This window comes from Petaurus breviceps, unplaced genomic scaffold, assembly GCF_028583685.1.
Source record: "Petaurus breviceps papuanus isolate PSGF00001 unplaced genomic scaffold, PetGlider_PUasm1.0 41, whole genome shotgun sequence".
NCBI classification, from domain to species: Eukaryota; Metazoa; Chordata; class Mammalia; order Diprotodontia; family Petauridae; genus Petaurus; species Petaurus breviceps.
In genome coordinates this window covers 5760228-5767217 of record NW_027186320.1, presented here as the reverse complement: position 1 = coordinate 5767217, position 6990 = coordinate 5760228, and the positions used below count along the sequence as shown (strand labels likewise).

At 39.1% G+C, this 6990-nt stretch overlaps 1 long non-coding RNA gene across 1 annotated transcript in view; it reads right to left on the bottom strand.

Moving 5' to 3' along the window:
- Positions 1-1585: 1585 nt before the first annotated feature.
- LOC138171052 (uncharacterized) overlaps positions 1586-6990 on the bottom strand; it is a 576586-nt gene continuing 571181 nt past the window's right edge. Inside the window, exon 3 of the long non-coding RNA XR_011170795.1 lies at positions 1586-1686. This is a non-coding gene — a long non-coding RNA (uncharacterized lncRNA). The remainder of the gene's footprint in view (positions 1687-6990) is intronic.

Here is a 6990-nt window from a genome sequence, read left to right as displayed (position 1 = left end):
TGTAGTATGTTAGTTGGCCATAGAAACATGCTCTGATTAGTCATAAATAGCTATACAACTTGAGCTGTTCATATCCCTTCCCGTGCTCAAAGTTCTATGATGGCATCAGTTTGGTTCTAAAGAAATAATGTTGATATGTACCCAAATTACCAAAAACACCAACCGTTTCTATATCTGTTGAGTTTCCACATTGTGGTTTGTATTCTTCTTCCCTCCACAGTTATAATCTCAAATTCATAGGATTCCACAATTGTATTCTTCATGACAGTGAGCTTTATTAAGGCAATCAATTTGCTCTAAGAAAATAATTAAAGAAAAAAATACAAACTCCTGCAGTCTGATTGAAGGGTGAGTCGGTTCCTTTTTTACTCCTACTCCTCCTCTCACTCAGTCTGAGGAAGTGACAAAAAAGCAATTACCGACTTTTAAAAATCACAGAGAGAAACAAATCTCCTGCTAAAGGAAGTCCAGCAGGCAAACAGGAAATGTCTATTACACTGAGCTGGGAACTGAGCACAGTCCCGCAGGAGCTGCACAGCTCTGGCCCAAGGATGGCCCTGAACAATGGTGGCCAGAGAAGACTTCAGAAGAGTAAATCAGCAGCAGCAATGGGGGCTTCCAGACTTCTTAACCCATTAATATCAAAGACAAAGTAAAAGGTCAATGTGGAACTCTGTTGGAATGGGGAATGGGGGTGTAATGGGAATGTAAATTTTTAAGATCTTCCTTGCCCCTAGGCTTAAGTGCACCTGGAGCCTGTGGTGAGAGGATTGATTTTCAGGAGATACTTTTTGATTGGGCAGTGGATCAAGAGGGTTATTACATTCTCTGAGCCAGTAGAAGGCTATATAAGCCCTGATGGGAGGCTTTGCCTTGGGGGCACTTTGAGAAGTGTTGTATGATTTGATCAGATGAAAGTCTGGGAAGCCATTGTTGAGAGCCCCCAGCTTTGAAAAACCCAGATGTTGATGGTAACTGTGATTTGGTATGGATGTCTGCTTGATCTGTTTCTCTGTCTTGATAATTCTGTCTGTATACTCTGAACTTTGGGGTGCTGACCTTTTTCCCCTGAACTAGGTAAACAATATATGTTTGACTGATTAAAGTAAGCTTGTTAACCCATTTTGAATTGCCTTCCTTTAGCAAAGCAGATCTAAGAACCTGTGTTGGCAGTCACCCTGGGGATGCTGGGGTGCTTGCTGCTACAAAATGGCATTACAAATAGGATCTGCAAAGTAAAAGGAAAGTATGGGGGCTGGGAAAATTTTTTCCCCCAGTCGTGGTAGCTCTGATTCTGTGGAGCCATGGAGCAGGAGAGAAGAACAGCCTGCACACTGACTTAGCTGAGCTGAAAGCAGAAATGGTGAGCTGCCTGCATAGGGACCTGTGCAGAAGCCTGGAGTGACTGCCCCCTGCAGGAGAAGGAACCCAGGAGTTCAGAATTCAGACACAGGACAAGTTAAGGACTGTGCAGCAAAGCAGGGACACTGAATGTGTTTCCTTGATGCATCCCACAGTTTGGAATGCAGGGGGAGGATGGACTTGTGACTATGGTGGGTGGGGTGAAGGGCCATGGACTCCCAAGGACCCCACCCTGTTGGTTTTGTTGCCCAGCCCCCTCTCTGTAGTTGGAAGCAGGGGCTGGAGCTGTGTTAAGTGAAGAACACCCCCCTCTGCCCAAGAGAACTTTATTTGGACTCTTGTTTTGAATTGAGGTGATAATGCAATGTACTTTGTGTTTGTTTAAGGCCCTGTGGACACTTTGGAACTTTAGTTCTGTATCTTGAAAATGTGGCCTAAGAGATGTTTAGGACTAATTCAAAAGTAAATTGACTGTGCTATGGACATGAAAGATCTTGGGGCCGAATGTAATGGGAATGTAAATATTTAAGATTTTCTCTGCCCCTTGTCTTAAGGGCACCTTGAGCCTATGGTGAGAGATTTGTTCTCAGGAGATACTTTGTGATTGGGCAGTGGGTCAAGAAGGTTGTTACATACTCTCAGCCAAGAGAAGGCTATATAAGCCCTGATGGGAGACTTTGCTTTGGGGCTCACTTTGAGAAGTGTTGTGTGATTTGATCAGATGAAACTCTGGGAAGCCATTGTTGAGAGCCCCCCCCGGCTTTAAAAAAACTCAGTTGTTGATGGTAACTGTGATTTGGTATGGATGTAATGGTTGGACAGTTTGGAAACCTGTCTGCTTGATCTATTTCTCTGTCTTGATAATTCTGTCTGCATACTTTGAAGTTTGGGGTGCTGACCTTTTTCTCCTGAACAAGGTAAACAATACATGTTTGATTAAAGTAAGCTTGTTAACCCATTTTGAGTTGCTTTCCTTTAGCAAAGCAGATCTAAGAACTTGTGTTGGCAGCTGCCCTGGGGATGCTGGGGTGCTTGCTCCTATGGGGGGGGAGGGGACAGAAGAGATTTGTATGGCCTCTGCCCCCAGGGAGAGAACTGGCTGAGGTGCAGCAGCTGAGCTGAATGGCTGCCTCAGTAGTTCCTGGCCTGCACATGGTAGATAGACCAAATGACCATTCAGAGGGTAATCACTCTTGCTTTAACCTGCTTGGGACTGTATCTCAGTCTTGGGTGGTGGTCCTGGGGTGTGTAGCCAGTGAGTCAGAGTCTGGGGGGGAGGGGGTTATAGAGACGGCACTCTCCTAATTGATCCAGCAGCTGTGAAAACCCCAGAGATTTGGGACAAAGCTCTCTCCATTCTGGAAGCAGATTTCTACTGTGGCAAAGAGCTCAAAAGTCAAGTAATTGGCTGGCAATATGAACAAGCACGAACAAGCACAAACAGACCATAGAAGCCTTTTTTGGGGACAAAAAGATCAAGGCATGGAGTGGGAGGAAGACAGTGAAGTCAGAACTCCTGCATCAAAAACCTCCAAGAAAAAAAATATGAACTGATTATAGGCCATTTGGAAAATCAAGTAAGAGAAGTAAAGGAAAAATTGAAAAAAGAAATGAGAATGATGCGAGAACATCTTGAAAAGAGAGGCAACAGCTTGCTGAAGGAGAGCCAAAAAAATAATTAAGAAAATAATACCTTAAATATAGACTAACTCAAATGGCAAAAGAGGCCCAAAAAGCAAATGAGGAGAAGAATGCCTTAAAAAGTCAAATTGCCTAGATGGAAAAGAAATTTCTGAAGCTCATTGAAGAAAATAATTCCTTCAAAATTAGATTGGAGCAAATGGAAGCTAATGACTTTATGAGAAATCAAGATGCTATAAAACAAATCCAAACAAACAAAAATGAATAGAAGGCAATGTGAAATATCTAATTGGAAAAACCACTGAGCTGGGAAATAGATTCAGAAGATAATTTTAAAATTGTTGGACTACCTGAAAGCCATGATCAAAAAAAGAGCCTAGACACCATCTTTCAAGAAGTTGTCCAGGAATTGCCTCTTAAAAAAGAAAATTGCTAGGAATATTATAGCCAATTTCCATAATTCCCAGGTCAAGGAGAAAATACTGGAAGTATTCAGGTAGAAACAATTTAAGTATTGTGGAAACAGAATCAGGATAACACAGGATATGGAAGCTTATACATTAAGTGTTTGAAGGGCTTGGAATATGATATTCTGGAGATCAAAGGAGCCAGAACTAAAACCGAGAATCACCTACCCAGCAAAACTGAGTATTATGCTATGGGGGTTAAATATGGCTATTCAATGAAATAGAGGATTTTCATGCATTCTTGATGAAAAAGCAGAGCTGAACAGAAAATTTGGCCTTCAAATACAAGAAGCAAGAGAAGCATGAGAAGATAAATAGGAAAAAGAAATCATAAGGAACTTATGGAAGTTGAAAAATTTATATTCCTACATGGAAAAAGAATAATTGTAACTCATAAGACTTTTCTCAGTATGAAGATAGTTGAAGGGAACATATATGTATAGGAGGTTATATGTATGTCTATGTATATATTTGTGAGTGAGGACTACATGGAAGGCACACAATGAGTCGAATGTGAAGGGATGATATCTCAAAACTAAAAATAAGAGATAGGAGAGGGATTTATTGGGAGAAGGAGAAAGGGAGATACAGATATGTTAGACACATGTTAGAGCAATGTAAAGTAATCTACTTGAAAATAATTTTACATATTGCCTATTCCTTAGTGTAGGACTGGTTCCAGCAAGTAACAAGCAAGTTTTAGAGTTTCAATATTTTGGCTTTCCTTATTCCTCTTAATTACAGTTTTATATGTTTCTATTATTTAATATAATCTATTGTGTTGCTTTTTTCTCTATTTTTCTGTTTGGTTTTGTAAAACAGAGGTTTAAGACCACAAGTTGTTAGATCATGTATTTAAAATGAGAACCACACACACACACACACAAACACACACAGATTCTGAATGATTTCTATCTTTGCTCTGAAACCTGAATGGCCTAAAACCTGTTTCAGCTTTAACAATAGGATTTTACTTGGGCAATATTTGCCCATCCTGATGTAACCTTTCATGAATTTAGTGCTTATTAACAGCTGCCCATTGAAGCTAGGTTTTGTTTGTTTTGAGGTTTTTTTCAGTTCTGTAGTGTTAGAATACCTTTTCTTTTGAAGATGTGAATGAAGTGTGCATGTACATAGACTGTTGAATTAACTTTTGTGCCATTTTTGTAAATATAATAGTTTTGCACAAAAAAAGCAAAAGAAAATTGTTACAATGGAGGTGAAGAGCAGGAAGGTGAAAAGGAATGGGACAACCTTATTCTCATTGTATTTAATAAGGGAATAAATTATACATTCAATTGGGTATCTTACTCTACAAGAAATAGGTGGGGTAGGAGATATGAGGAGGGGGCTGATAGAAGGGAGGGCAGACTGGGGGACAGTGTAAATAGAAGCAAAAATTTTTGAAAAGGGATAGGGTCAAAGGAGAAAATAGAATAAGTGGAGGGGTATAGGATGGGGGGAAATATGCTTAGTGTTTCAGAATATAACTACTACGGAAATGATTTGGGTAACTACACATGTAAAACTTATATTGAATTGCTTATCTTCCCAGTGGGGGTGGGTGAAGAGAAAAGAAGAGAAAAAATCTGAAAAGAAAATCAAAATTTTAAAAACAAATATTTTTTTAAAAGTGTTTTTTTACATGCAACTGGGAGATAAGATATACAGACTCTGGGGTATATAAATCCATCTAGCCCAACTAGAAATTTCAGGGGGTTATGGGGGAGGAAATAAGAGAGAATAGATTTGGGGAAGGGGTATTCATAGCCTTGCTATTTTGGGGTGGGTGGTCGGGGAAAGATGGGGAAAAATTGTAACTCCAAAGGTTGCAGAAATGGATGTTGAAAACTAAAAATAACTAAATATATATATTTTTAAATTAGTAATGGGAATCTGAAGATCTTCCCTGCCACTTGGCCCTCTTGATAGGCTTAAGTGAATCTGAAAATCTTTCCTGATATGAAAATATACTCTGACCTTTTATATGCTGAATGTGGTCACATGGAGCCTATGGTAGGAGGCTTGTTTTTCAGGAACTCCCACACCTTGATACTTTGTTATTGGGTAGTGAGTCAAGAGGGTTCTGACATTCTCTGACACAGGAGAAGGCTATATATACCCTGATGTGATTTTTTGCTTTGGGGCTTACTTTGGGAAGAGTTGTGTGATTTAGCCAGATGAGAGTCTGGGCAGCCGTTGAGCCCTGCGGCTTTGAAAACCCAGATGTTGGTGCTTTCCTCTCTGGTAACTAACTAGGTATGGATGTAATGGCCAGAAAGTTGGAAGCCCTGTGCTCTGTTTCTCTGTATTTTTTTGTCTGCCTGTAACTTCCGTTTGTATTCTCTGAAGTTCAGGGTGCTAACTTTTTTCCCCTGAACTAGGTAAATGATATATGTTTAATTAAAGCAAGATTGTTAACCCATTTTGAGTTGCTTTCCTTTAGAAAAGCAGATCTAAGAACCTGTACTAGCAGCCGTCCTGGGTATGTAAGGGATCCTGATGCTACAGGGCTATAAAAAATACATACCCTTTGACCCAGCAATACCACTTCTAGGGTTATATACCAAAGAGAGCATGCAAGTGGGAAAGGACCCATATATACAAAAATATTTACAGCATCTCTTTTTGTGGTGGCAAAGAATTGAAAATCAAGAGGATGACCATCAATTGGGGAATGGAAAACAAGTTGTGATATATGAATATAATGGAATGCTATTGTGCTATAAGAAATGAAGAGCAGACGGACTTCATAATAATCTGGATAGACTTATATATATACAGATGCTGAGTGAGGAGAGAAGAACAAGCAGAACTTTGTGCACAATTATAGACACATTGTAACTGTGACTATTAACTTAGATGGACTGGGGTCCTCTGGACAATGCAAGAGTACAAGACAACTTCAAAAGACTCATGATGAGAAGGCTTATCCACATCCTGTGAAAAAACTACAGAGTCTGAATGCAGGTTGAAACAAACTACTTGCTCTCTCTTTTTTGTTTTTTTCTTTTTTTCATTCCTTCTTTCCCCTTGTTCCTTCCATTGGCTATAATTCTTTGCAACTTGACTAATGATTAATGCAGAGGTATTTGCAGAAGCTAATCAGATTGCATACTGCCAAGGGGAATAGAGAGGAGAGAGAGAAGGGGAGAAAATTTGTAACTCAAGGGATTGTGGAACTGAATATTGGTAATTGTACTATTTGAATTTATAATCATGTGATATATCATAATCAATTCAGCGAAATGGAAATATGTATTGTAAATTCAAGTAATGTGACCAGTTCCCAAGTTTTATTTTTGCAGTGATCCAGACTTTGATTTATTATAGATATAGAAATATATTCACATATTCTAATTTAATGAAAATGTTCTAGCGAGTAGCATTTTTGTAGTGAGGATCATGGATTTAATGCTGAAAGGGAGATTTAGAATTTAATAATACAACTTCCTTTTATTTTCTTTCTTTTTTCATTCATTCATTCATTCATTCATTCATTCATTCATTCATTCATTCA